The 13289-nt window shown below is 42.6% G+C and overlaps 1 protein-coding gene across 1 annotated transcript in view; it reads left to right on the forward strand.

Annotated features, from left to right (window-relative positions):
* The window catches only part of NBAS (neuroblastoma amplified sequence), a 578163-nt gene that overhangs the window by 310044 nt on the left and 254830 nt on the right, over positions 1-13289 (forward strand). The window lies entirely within an intron of this gene.

Here is a 13289-nt window from a genome sequence, read left to right on the forward strand (position 1 = left end):
AGCAGGATAAACTTTTTTTTATGCAGTGATATTAAAAATTGATTTGTTAAATACATATTTATATGATTATTTTATAGTGCAGCCCAAAGTGTGGGTTTTTACTCCCTATAATTATATTTAAAAGTTCTACTAAGCTGACACAGCTTTATGTGAATAGCTTGCTTATGGATGTATGTTGCACAGTGTAATAGGTATATGCCGATCAGCCATAACATTATGGCCACTGAGAGGTGAAGAGAGAGGTGAAGTGAAGAGATGGCACCAAGGATGAAAAGAAAGCAAGCTAGCAGAGGCAGTGTAATGCTTTGAGCAATGTTCTGCTGGAAAACCTTGCCATTCATGTGGCTGTTTCTTTGCTGACCAAGAGCGCCCTTTCATGAAAACGGTATTCCCTGATGGCAGTGGCCGCTTTCAGCAGCATAATGTGCCCTGCCACACTGCAAAAAATGGTTCAAGAATGGTTTGAGGAGCACAACAACAAGTTTGAGGTGTTTATTTGTCCTCAACGTTCTCCAGATCTCATTCTAATTGTGCATCTGTGGGATGTGCTGGAAAATCAAGTATGATTCATAGAGGCCCCACCTTGCAATTTACAGGACTTAAAGGATGTGCTACTGACAGCTGGGTGGCAGATACCACCGCATACCTTCAGAGGTTCAATGGAGTCAATGCCTTGATGGGTCAGGTCTGTTTTGGTGGCAAAAGGGGGACCTACTGAACGTTAGGCAGGAGGTCATAATGTTATGGCTGATCAGTGTATATTCTTGTTCCCTTGGTCAGAGCAAAAAAAGAACTGTCACAAGCTCTAACCCTTCACTACTGTTTACCTGGAGTTCCACTTGATCTAAACCAGTTCGTCTTCAGCATGAAATGGTATGGATTCTTGGTGTCACAAAATTGTATTTGGACTCTCCAAGGAGAAATTATCCCAGTACAAATCTCAAACTGAAGTCATTAATTTCCACACACGTTTGTGCTAAATGGTGAGCGTTGAAACAGCTTTACCCAAACAAAGTCATCATTCTCTAAAATGATTTCCCTTTGTATGATGGCAGCAATCTCTGTTTATATGTTCTGTGGGGAATAATACTTAAAAAGTAATAACACATTAATGTGCTTCGCTTTCTACTCAAAGCCATCAAAGCTTTCCTTAATCTGACTGGAGATATTTCTCCTCAGAAATTACACCGTACTCATAAATTGTAGAAATGAATAAATCAATCGTCTCCAAAGAGGAACTTTTGGGCCCTTTGTAATTTTTCATTAAAATTGCACACAGAAAACAGACTTACTGTACATTTTATTGGAGCCAATATCTCACTAAGGACTTTTTACAAATTGTCCTGAAACCTGAAAGCATCAAATGTTATGATGGAAATCTTGTTGTGTGATTGTCTACAATACAAGCTGCCACAGATGCATCCATATTTTGGTCGGGTCTGCTCTGATACCTTCTGGAACTGGTGACACCAGTGTGAAAATATACAAAAAATATACATATACTAGCGTCCTCCCATGACCCAAAGCTCAGTATATAGCAAGCTATTGCCCACTATATACTTAGAGCGCCACAGCCGTGACAGATCCCAACAATATACTGTTGAGATCCACCCAGCTGATTGACACCGGGTTTTGCCAAGTAGAGGCAGAGCCAGCTGTGCCCGCCCCCTCCCTGTCCGTTTCTCCAGTAAGTTCTGGAGGATCAGAGCGGGGAGGGGGGGGGAAATCCCTGCAGGGAGCGGTGACTCACAGTCACTGATCTCTGCAGGGAGATGATCGGAAAATGAGCAAGCGACGGTATGCGTTCGCTCACTTCCCGATATATAGAGCTGACATGTGACAGTTTCAATGTCACAGGTCGGCTCGAACTATCAGGTTGAGTTAAAATCACTCACCTCATAGTTCTCCTTTAGGTCCCAGTATACATTATCCTGCTATAACATCAGCATTGTAATAGGAGTACATAATGGAGTTGTTTTTGATAATGCAATCAAAGCTTACTTGAAAACAAATCCCTTTTATGTAGTGAGTGCTGCCTTCCATCTGTCCAACATTTCCAACAACTTCCTGGGTTCCCAGTGTGCTCTGCATCTCTTTCCCTGCTACTTGATTTTATGCAATCCCGAGTTCTCAAGAATACATATCCCATCATGCATTGCTTCCAGCAAGCAATGGTAGTGCTACATTGTTCAGTTGTAATCCAGACAGTAGGCTTAGAGTAGTGAGACAAGGAAGTACATATTCACAGGGCTGAGTGTCATTGTGTCAGCGCATTGAGAAAGTCCATCCTATGGTCATCTTCAATACGTAAGTTTACAGACTTCTAGATGGATCTGGTTATTAGGAATGAGATAGAACTTATAGCACATCAATTTAGAAATACTGATTTATTTTTACTTTTGACCATAGATACCCTTTAATCCTGCCAGAAAAAAAGTAGTTTCCTTATAACTTTCTGTACGCTTAACTGAAATGTTTAACAATGTTGTCAGCTTTCAAGTTTGGGAACTACAGAACACTTCCCCCCCTCTTTTATAGAGATGGTGAGGTGCTTGTAATCAGGGGAGCAGTCTAGAGTGCCACTTCTGTGTAGATACAGTTAGTGTTGTCACCCTAGGACAGTAAGTGCGCTACTGGCAGGTTCACCCGGTGAAAACAAAGGATTAAAAGCATGAGAAAGAACAACATGATTCATGACAACTAATGCGCCCACCCACTACAGACTGCCTGTAGAATACTACAGGAGGGGGGCGGATACAAGACCAGCCACCCAGCACAAGTTGAGAGAGCAATAGTGAGCGGTCTTTATTACAAGAAGCTGCAAGTCTCACACTGGATTCCTGCACAGATCTGAAAGAAATACAAAGCTCACCAAGAGTCAAGAAAGAGAAGTAGGTAGACCCCAATCCTAAACGCCGTTACCATATCCCCAATATCTATAGTGACTATGGAACAAAGTGAAGTGGGGTGATACCCATAAGATTCAATGAAGAATGCACATGCCTCTTATACTTAGACAATATTTGCTTATCCCAGAATCAAGCTTTAAAATGAAGGAAAACATTTTTAGCTTTTTTTTCCAATGCCATTTTTTAAATAAATCCATCCTATTCCACTTACCTATACAGTTTTCTGGTTTCTCTACAAAATGCTCTGTAAGGGCCCGTTCACATCAAAATCAGACCGAAAACGTAAATCAAAAGTGGTCCATTGTCTTGCAATTTCAACCTCCATTGCATTCCGTTTTTTTTGTTTTTTTTAAATTATTATATATTTATTTTTTGCCAACCTTTATTTTAATTAACATGTCCTGAGTGGACAAACTTTGTTTTTGTTTGTTCCCCCTCTTCCATTTCGTTGCACTCACAACCGGTTATGGCGTGTTGTGTTACATTGTACTGAAAACAAGTAAGCTTTCCATATTTTTTTTTTCATCTCACTGCAATGGAACGCCATGAATCACAGTGGTGTGAACGCGTCCCATTCACACCCATACATTTTATTGGGTTACTGTCTGTTGCCACCTGTTGACATCCATTGGGGAAAATAGATACTAACAGATTTGGTGTGAATGGGGCTTAAATGCCATATTATTGTTGTTATTACATTCTTGTTTTACACAACAGAGATATTTGTGAAACGTAGATCATGGTTAGTGGGTTGCTGAGGAGCAAAGTGACTAAGTGGGTATGTTTTCACTGAATTCCAGCTTAGATTAGTGCAAATCACATTATGACAAGCAGTTTTGCAACAACTATTGTTTTAGTATGCAAGAAAAAGTATTATCATTTAAGCTGATTTTTCCTGTCCAGCACAGGACAGGTCCTCTTTATGAATCACTTCCACAGCACTTATTAATGACTAAGAAATCTCAGACATATATGTAACCAGAGTAGATGGAGATAAATGATAGTCTGCATTGTTCTAAGTTAATAGCAGGCTGCATTAAGGATGTAGAGGTCCACGGTGTCCCATTCAATCTAGATCCCATTTAAACAAGATCACAAATCCCATCCATGCATATATTATACTGGAAGACAAAATATATCAAGTATTAAGTCAAGGCCAGTTCATCAGATGGATGGGAGAACAAAGCACCAATAACCTTGTACAGTTCTCATTCATTATACCATGCAGTATAGCGAGCCTGATTACATGCACTCAATATACATTTATTATAGTCTATCATAAGTGCTTCAGAAACTTGGATATAAGTAAAAGGAAATACTCAACTGATTGGAGCAGGACAGGAGACAGAGTCCCGATGTGGCCCTCATTAGTGGACCAAGGTTGCATATCTTCTTTCAGTATGATCACAACCCTTCCTAAGGTCTGATCATTGTGTTTGTTTTAGTGGAGGGCTTTTCAGCATCTGTTTATTACTCTCTATTGACGATCTACAGGGACAATACTCATCAGCTGCTCTTATCCTTTATAACCTCTTCATTTAAAGGAAAACTCCATTTTCATATAAAAAATAATATATAATAAAACTTTTTTTTTTTTTTCTATTTAAAAGAGAACTATGGGGTAAGTGTTTTTCCCCATAGTTCTCTTAAGGGACACGTGAGGACATAAACTAGCCCCCTCCGTGATCACCCAGAAGGGATTATTTTTTTCTTAACAAAAGTGGATTAAAAACGTTAAAAAAAAGGTATACATGTTTTTATTGCATCTAAAGCTAAGTAGTTGGGTGTATTCATTTTCTTTTTATTGTTTTTACTTGGTGATGCTGTCAGTATTCTAGAGTGGCGGCCCTCTTTTACCTAGCTTTATCTTTGGACCAGCAGCGTTGCCACCCTAGAACAAGAATTGTCTTATGACTACAGGACAGATCCCCCTCTCCTCATCTGCATAACATCAGGCAAGGTGTACAGTCCCCAGAGAGAACTAGGTGGGCTGATAACACTGCATAGGATAGCAGTTGAATGCACAAGACTTTACAAGCAGTGGTGTATTTAGGTTTTGTGCTGCCCTAGGCAAGACTAGATTTGGGCGCCCCCCCATGGCTAGTCAGAGGAAAGTGAAAACAATTTAAACCTCGCGTTTTTTTGTATATCTACTGCTAGCAAGCGATGTGTATATAGATCAGCCAGCAAGCAGTAGATATATGCAAAAACATTACAAAGCAAAAGTAACAAAGGTTAAAACTTACCTGTGTCGTGGGCAGCCGCAAAGGATGATGAGGCGGGCGCATGCTCAGTAGAGATCTTCGGCCGGGAGAAAAGAGGCACAATGTAAGTCAATGCACATGGACAGGGGACACAGCAGTCAGCGCTGGATCAGAGACCGACTCCAAAGCTGGAGGGACTCCTGCAAACTACTGGAAAGAAGAAGATGATCGGATCAAGAGACATCCATTAAGGTAAGTTCTCACACCAGCATGGGGGGGAGGGGATTTTTGACTTTGAGGTCACTTTAAGCTCCCCACACACATTACAATCTGACTGTACAATCTCCTCTAGATCTACCGGTACCAACTTCCATGTATAGGAAGGGCCTGGCAGATTACATACAAAACAATACAGTTTTGGAAAATCTGAAGTAGATTGAACAGAGATTGTATGGCGGATTGAAAGGTGTATGGTGATCTGAATAGATAGCTGGGAAGTTTACTGGTGTCAGGGGTAACATATGTGAGAAGTAGAAATTGCTCATCTCTCCCAGAACCTCTGGATGATCCCTAGGCTTCTATAAACCCCTCTGGGCTTGTGCACACCAATTGCGTTGCGTTCCAGAGCGGGAGCTGCTGGAACGAACCGCAATCGCTCACAAAACTTCCCCCTTCGTACATCCATTAAGGTAAGTTCTCACACCAGCATGGGGGGGAGGGGATTTTTGACTTTGAGGTCACTTTAAGCTCCCCACACACATTACAATCTGACTGTACAATCTCCTCTAGATCTACCGGTACCAACTTCCATGTATAGGAAAGGCCTGGCAGATTACATACAAAACAATACAGTTTTGGAAAATCTGAAGTAAATTGAACAGAGATTGTATGGCGGATTGTAAGGTGTATGGTGATCTGAACAGATAGCTGGGAAGTTTACTGGTGTCAGGGGTAACATATGTGAGATGTAGAAATTGCTCATCTCTCCCAGACCCTCTGGATGATCCCTAGGCTTCTATAAACCCCTCTGGGCTTGTGCACACCAAATGCATTGCGTTCCAGAGCGGGAGCTGCTGGAACGAACCGCAATCGCTCACAAAACTTCCCCCTTCGTGGGAGGGGGTATGGCGGTGCATTGAAGTCACACCCCCTGCCCGCAGTGATATCAGATGCATGGCAAAACATTTCCTGCATCTGGTCCAGTGTGAACGCAAAAAAATGCTGCATGCTCTCTCTATTTAAGTGCGCACTAGACTGGAACGCAAGCAATGTTTTGCCATGTGTCCGATCGTACTGCAGGCAGGGTGCATGACTTTGGTGCCCCTAAACGAAGTGGGGAATTTAGTGTGCAGTTGCTGTGTGTTCCAGCAGCTAATACAAGGACACACAATTTCTAAAAGAAAATGAATGCAGCCATTATAGCTTAGGACCAGTATAAACTCTCAGTATTGAAGTAACCAGAATTCTCATCTAACCCGAACAAAATTAAATAAGTGTGCAGTGCGTTCCGGCTCGATTCTGGCCAGAACGCACTGTATGACATTGCGGCCGGCTCACTTTTTTTGTGGGGCAGGAGGGATTGTGATGGGCCATTGAAGTGAATGGCACCGTCCGGTGCGGTGCGATCAAAATAGCGCTTGCCAGAATCGGGCCAGAAACACACCGCATCTGGTGTGAACGAGGCCTAACTCTCAAGCAACCAAAAACTACATTTATCCGGAATCTACCAATCCCTGTGGATGCCGGATAACGGGGAGTTTACTGTATTACATTTGTGTGTTGTTGTTTTTTTCCTACTTTAAAGTGGAGCTCTGTGCAGACATAAAAGTGCACCAATTGATGTAGTTATTTATTCATCACAAAATATTCAAAGGTGTTTTTAAATGCAACTGGTATAAGTACTGAAATTGAACTGTGCATCAGCCTATTGTAATTCCCTGTACCACATCACTCAGACTGAGGGAAGGAGGGCCTGCTCTAGTAGCCAATCAGGTTCTGCTGAATGCACATATGAAACATACTGACTGAAGGAGAGTGCAGGAAAGGTAGAGAGGTGAGCAACTTCTGTTCCTTTGGGCCTCCTTCACATGGGGCTTGTTGCCCCGTACAGCATGAAGGGACAGTTTTGAATGTGTCCGCAGCTGTGGGCCGCTCATGTAACTCTATGGAGTAGCCTCGGGCGCAAACACAATGCATCAAGGTCCGTACACCGCCTGTGTGCAGCTGTCAAAACGGAGGTGCGGGAAGCAAAGTATGAGAGTGCACAGCTCCTGTGTCTCCATAGAGTTAAATGAGCTGCCCACTTCTTCCCTCAGCTCCAGGTGCATCAAAAACTGCCCCTTCACGTTGTATGGAGCAACATGCTCCATGTGAAGGAGGCCTTACTATTCAAAAAAAAAGGTCACCATGCTTGCTGTGCTGTGGGTAGGGCTATGATAATCTTTGGACTTGGTGGACTAAAATACTATTCCTCTGGCAGGTAAAATGGCTCCCATATGTATTTCCTCTTTGTGTCACGCTGCGTTTCTGGAGTTCAGCTTTAACGAACCCTAATATCTAATAATGTTGTGGCAGAAAATACCCTGGCACATTTCTTCATTGCCTGTCGTACTCTGTGAGAGATCTTCTCATCTGTGGGCAGCCTTAGACCAGGAGTGATTTGTGGACATCTGTGTAGATTGTTGTAGAGTCAACCTTGAAAGACAAAACCTGGCACTCCGGATGCTTTGTTAAAGCAGAGAAAGAATTAAGCGCTTCATTTATTTCAGATAGTGTTTACCTACTCCACTGAGTTTTATGACAGTGACCACAATCTAAATGTATTTGTTGAGCCATGGTAATAAACATAACCGTAAACCGCCGAGCGGTTAGATTGCAGTGTTTGGCCTTCGGTCCGGGTAAAGAATGGGACACCATTATAAACGTTTCGGCTTCTCTTTCTGTGACCAGATGCGCAATTTATTCCATCTCCACTTTTACGGCAAATGTAATTATTGTTTAAATCTTTTGATGCCGACGATGGCATTTTGAAAACGAATGTCAATGTGCTTTAAAATTAACTTGCTGAAATATGTTTAATTTATTAGCATTCCACTGGACTGTGGAGAGGCTAATGAACGCTGTGTGTGCCCTTGCAGGCTATGAACTGAAATAGCCAAATGTTGTTTGCTGTGATATTTGGGGCTGCGCTACAAATACATTTCAGCCATTTACATTGTGCATTATAAGTATAGCGGTTGAGGAATCTGAAGTGGAAGGGACTGCTCTGCAGTGTTGCAGAATAGAATGTAGGCTATTTTTACTGTGATTGGGATATTTCCACTCGTGATAAGGTGGTGGTTAATTTGACATTGTCATCAATGTGAACATAGCAGGTTAAACATACCCTGTTATTTTAGGTGCTGAACAGTTACTGAAGCATCTTACTGTTTATCCTGCCAATTGGTCTGTTTTTGTAAATCATAATCTTCTATTCTCTGCCACCTTCGGTAGTGTTGGAGACGTTCTGGTCCTGACAGCGGCATCTTTTCCCACTCCCAACTGTGCGTTACCAGCTGCTGGGGAAGCCTTGTATGATCTGAAAAGGCAGCTTGCCTGCATAGAACCATAGAACCATAGACAACCTCTGCCCACTGTGTTCTCTCTGTCATCCATCTTCCCTCTGTGTCCTCTCCATAGCATTTCTGCCTACTCTGTCCTGCCTGCCCACTTTGTACTCTCGGTCTTCTGTCCTCTCCATCATCTGGCCCATTGATCTGTCATCTCAACCGTCTGTCCCGCTGCTCTGTCCTCACCATCATGTGTCCACCCACTCTGTACTCTCCATCATTTGTCCATCTGCTATGTCATTTCCATCATCTGTCTTAACAGCTCTGTCCTCTCCATCTTCTGTCCAGTCACTCTGTCCTCTCCAACGTCTACCCACCTGCCCTGTCCTCTCCATTGTGTGTCCACCCGCTCTGTCCTCTCCATTGTGTGTTCACCCACTCTGTCCTCTCTTTTGTGTGTCCACCCGCTCTGTCCTCTCCATTGTGTGTCCACCCGCGCTGTCCTCTCCATCGTCTGTCCACTAACTTTGCCCTTGCATCGTCTGTCCACTAACTTTGCCCTTGCATCATCTGTCCACCTGCTCTGTCCTCTCCATCCTCTGTCCACCCACTATGTCCTCTCCACCATCTGACCCACTGCTCTGTCCTCTCCATCATCTGTCCACCCACTCTGTCCTCTCCATCATCTGTCCAACCGCTCTGTCCTCTCCATTGTCTGTTCAACCACTCTGTCCTCACCATCATCTCTCTCCACCTTCTGTGTTACCTCCATCACCTGCCCACCCACTCTTTCCTCTCCATCATCTGTTGGTCTGCTTTGTCCTTGCATCATCCGTCCACCTGCCCTGTCCTCTCCATCTTTTGGCCCACTGCTCTGTCATCTCCACCTTCTATCCACTCACTCTGTCCTGTCCATCTTTTAGCTACCCCATTTGTTTTTCCCTTCATCAGTCTGCCTTGTCCTCTCTTTTGTCCGTGTTGTTCTCTCTTTTGTCCATCGTCCCCTTTTGTTCTCTCCATCTGCCCACCTGCTCTTTCTTCTGCCTTGTTCGTCCACCTGCTCTGTCTTCCATCTTCTAATACAGTAGTAGGTGCCTGACTGTCATACTGATGTAGTGGTCTCGATACATTGACTTACAAGCTGGAACAGGTATGCAGATTAGGTGGTGTGACTTCACGCTGACTTTACTTGCTGTATGCTTGTCTGTGCTGGAGCCAGAGACTGTCAAAGTGCTAGGAATTTAGAAGGTCATCAATAGTGAAGTATGGTTATTCTTTAAAATGCTCATTTTTTTATGGATAAAGGTTGTACCAAGAACTATATCAGACACCAACAAGTGGGATATGCCCCTGATGAAGCATATTTACTATTTTGCATGATGTTGGAGAACAAAACCCACTATGGGGATGCCCTGAGAGCCATGCAGATCAAGAATGAATGATTCCCATGATATTGGAGATGTGGTATTGTGTGGCAATCCCACGGTAGAACTGGGGGTTGTAGTCACCCAACACTCTCAGCCAGATGGGCTGAGCAGTTCCAGGAAACAAGGGGAGCCCGGTGGCTGTGTGTGCGGGAGGCACACGAGGGCCAAGCCAAGTTGGGTGTGTGCTGGAGGCACATGAGGAACAACCTGGGAGGCTGGAAGGTTTGGAGAGGCTGGAAGGTTTGGAGAGGCTGAGAGAGCCAGGCACACAAGGTGGTGTGTGTGTTGAATCAAAAGCTGCTGAAAGCTGCTCAAGGGTACAGAGTGTTCCTGAAAAGATTCTGTTGAGTAAAACAGTAAAGTCCAGGGACTGGGGCACGGAACAGGATCAACCTGAGAATGGTAAGACTATCTGTTTTCCAAGCATATTGTATGTTGTACTGCTGAAGAACGCTACTGTATGTTAAACTTCTTTGCTTGGCTGCCTTTGAAGAAATAAAAGAATGTCCTTTTTCCGGTAAAACAGCTCAGAGATTGGTCCTTAAGCGCTTACCAAATGTGCTAAATTCCCCAAAGTAAATAAATAAATGTATGGATCCCGACCAGCTGGTTTAATACTTTTCAGTCATTTTTTTGTTGTTTTAATTCTGTGTTTTATTTCCTTCACGTTTGTTGATACAGTAAAGCAAGTCAATAAACAACTGCAAGTAGTAGCTTATGTTATGTTATCAGCATTTCCTTTTCTTTTAAACTGATCTTGGATACCTCTTATCTGAACCACATGAGTCTACCCCAAGCATCCTATCTCAATAAAGATAATTTCTCTAACCTTGATAAGAAGCTCATCACCCACAGCTTGGCTGTTAGCTGTTCATCACCCATAATTCTCTCTGAGCATTTTACTTTAGAAACGATAATAATAATAATAATAATAGGAAGATAATAAAAACTGATTAGTAATCCATTAATTTAAGAAGTGTCTTATTTTGTGTCTCGTACCAACAGTGTATAAATCCCAAAGCAGTCGATTTGTTTTGATGGAATCTCTGACTTTACGTACGGTCACCTTCAGAGCTTGGAGTTTAATATACAGTGTCTTCATTAATGACAGTAGTCTGATTCTGATATGGCACCCTTAGAGACTTTTACTAATTACTGACAAAGCTCTTCTCCCTCCCTTGTCAACATGGTGAGGCTCGGGATTAGATTATGCTGTACTCTCTGGCTGGGTGACACCTTCCATTTGGTGCCATTTTGTATGGGTCACATAGGATAAGAGATTAGTGGGAAAACAAGGTTGCCGTGTAATTAAACAGTGCATGCATAATTATTGTATGATTTAAAGGGTATTTCCACGTTTACGGTTCAAATTTCAGAAAACCCCTCTGTTTCTTATGTGTTCCCATTCACATTCCATAACAAAAAAAAATACTACAAAAAATATATTTCTTACCTTTAAGATGTTTTGTTTCAGCAGGCAACATGGCTGAATCCCGGTTTTTCTGAGCACCTGCACAGTGATCTGTCACTATAGAAAGACTTAGGACTGAAATTTGACGATTCTGTCTAATTAACTTCATTAACATACAATGCCGAAGCCAGGGTTTAATCATGTAACCCTTCATAACCCCTTCTAACATTACAAAGAAGGGGAAATACAAAAATGGTGTTATCGCAATCTGCAAATGTGAAAATACACTTTAAAGTCAACTTTTCCTTTGTAATCGTTCTGAATACCTGCATGCAACTTTTATGAGTTTTTTTATCAGTGCTTTGGGTCACTCAAAGCATATAGGGCCTTTGGACCTGTAAGTCCTGTCTTTCTCAGAGGAAGTTGAGCAATGGGTTGACTTTTTGCACCTCAAGCGACTTCATATTGGTTCTTCAAAGTGACAGGAAAGTCCTACAGCAAATATTTGTCCATGTTGGGAAATCATTAGTTGTGCTTTCACCCATACCTACCCCCTTTTTTAGGGGACAGGTTCTTATGTCTGAAAATCATTTTGTTGTGACTTTTACACTTTTAGTTGTTTTGCTGATCAGCTCTTTGATGTATGTATCCCATTAAGAGAATTGTAAATGCTGTCTTCACTGGTCAACTGTATATCGGAGAAATATACAAATATGCTCAAATATGTTCAGTTAGCCCTATCAAGAGTCTGTTGTATTTAGGACAACCTGAAACAATGATATGTAGCAGCAACGCTAAGCCAGAGGCACAACCTTCGTGTCACAAGCAAATATGGCTGCTTCCTTTCACATATATACACTCACCGGCCACTTTGCCTTCAGAGCTGCTTTAATTCTTCGTGGCATAGATTCAACAAGATGTTGGAAACATTCCTCAGAGATTATGGTCCTTATTGACATGATAGCATCACGGGCCCAATGTGTGCCAAGAAAATATCCCCCACAACATTACACCACCACCAGCCTGAACCGTTGATGCAAGGCAGGATGGATCCATGCTTTCATGTTGTTTTCACCAAATTCTGACCCGACCATCCGAATGTCGCCGCTGAAATTGAGACTCATGAGACCAGGCAACGTTTTTCCAATCTTCTATTGTCCAATTTTGGTGAGCCTGTGCAAATTGTAGCCTACGTTTCCTGTTCTTAGCTGACAGGAGTGGCACCCAGTGTGGTCTTCTGCTGCTGTAGCCCATCTGCTTCAAGGTTCGACGTGTTGTGTGTTCAGAGATGGTATTCTGCATACCTCGGTTGCAATGATTGGTTATTTGAGTTACTGTTGCCTTTCTATCATCTTGAACCAGTCTGCCCATTCTCCTCTGACCTCTGACACCAACAAGGTATTTTCGTCCACACAACTGCCACTCACTGGATATTTTCTTTTTTCGGGCCATTCTCTGTAAACCCCGGAGATGGTTGTGTGTGAAAATGCCAGTAGATCAGCAGTTGCTGAAATACTGAGACCAGCCCGTCTGGCACCAACAACCATGCCATGTTCAAAGTCACTTCAATCACTTTTCTTCCCCATTCTGATGCTCGGTTTGAACTTCAGCAAGCCGTCTTCACCACGTCTAGATGCCTAAATACATTGAGTTGCTGCCATGTGATTAGATGATTAGCAATTTGTGCTACCAAGCGATTGAACAGGTGTACCTAATAAAGTGGCTGGAGAGTGTATCTGTATATTATACACATATTTAATAATTTATGATACACCAGTGGTAGGCAACCT

Source organism: Nanorana parkeri, unplaced genomic scaffold (assembly GCF_000935625.1).
Source record: "Nanorana parkeri isolate BGI_ZX_2015 unplaced genomic scaffold, ASM93562v1 scaffold324, whole genome shotgun sequence".
Classification (NCBI taxonomy): Eukaryota; Metazoa; Chordata; class Amphibia; order Anura; family Dicroglossidae; genus Nanorana; species Nanorana parkeri.